The following is a 1,022-nucleotide window of genomic DNA, read 5'->3' as shown; positions in this document are numbered from 1 at the left end:
TTCCTGCTGTCCAATCCAAATTCAGAGTGAGACGCTTTCACAGAGATAATATAGATCTCAATGTTATTTCTTAACTAGAGTCCTCCTGATAACATGGCCATCACTAAAATAGCAAGAAGAGTAGTATTTGATATTTATTTCCAGAGGATTTTATCTTACCATTAGATAGTCTATGATTTACACCAACAAACAGGCAATCTACACTCTTGGAAATTTCAAATTACCTAAATTTTCCATATTAGCAGCTGGGTTCCAATAAGGAGTTCTAGAAGTTACAAATGTATTCTAAAACAGTTAGTTGAAGAGGGGAGGTTGTGGGTAAAACCTTTTTTAGCTAAACATAGCTTTCCATTCAAGGCAATTCTACTCTTAAGAGAGAATGGAGAAAAGAGCAGATAAACAAGTGCTCTGATCAATCTTATTATTTCACTCCCATCATTTGACCATCACCGTCCTTATGACATTAGGCCTCTGCAGTCAGATTTTTTAATGCTTCTCAATAATTGGTCTGTGGTTAAAAACTAAATCGTTTTAAGTCTTCTTAAAACTATTCACTAAACATGGACCAGCCTTACCAGAGTTTTCACTTTTTTGTGTGCCATGAACCTCTCTCGCAATCTTGTGAAACTATGGATCCCTTCTCAGAATAATGCTTTTAAAGACATAAAATATACAGGATTGCAAAGGAAACCAAGTATACAGAAATAGTCAAACTTTAAAAAATTTTTGTGATGAGTAAAGAAATAAGATCTAGCAGATCTAATAACTATAATACCGTAATGTCAAAGTAGTGATCAAAGTTAAAGATATTTCAAGAGATCTGCAACATCTATAATGGGATATGAAAAGTATCTGTGATTTCTGTTTGCAAAATCATGAGTACTGCTAATACTAGTGTGGTTTGTTGACTAAATTCATAAATAAAGAAAATATTAAATTACAGTTTGAAATAAGTACAAATAAAGATGGAACTTTTTTCCCATCCAAGTTCCTAGATTCCTAAATTCCACTCATTGAACCAC

The sequence above is a fragment of the Lipotes vexillifer genome, unplaced genomic scaffold (genome assembly GCF_000442215.2).
Source record: "Lipotes vexillifer unplaced genomic scaffold, Lipotes_vexillifer_v1.1 scaffold663, whole genome shotgun sequence".
Taxonomy (NCBI): Eukaryota; Metazoa; Chordata; class Mammalia; order Artiodactyla; family Lipotidae; genus Lipotes; species Lipotes vexillifer.
The sequence above is the reverse complement of the archived record's forward strand: the minus strand, read 5'-3'. Positions refer to the sequence as shown.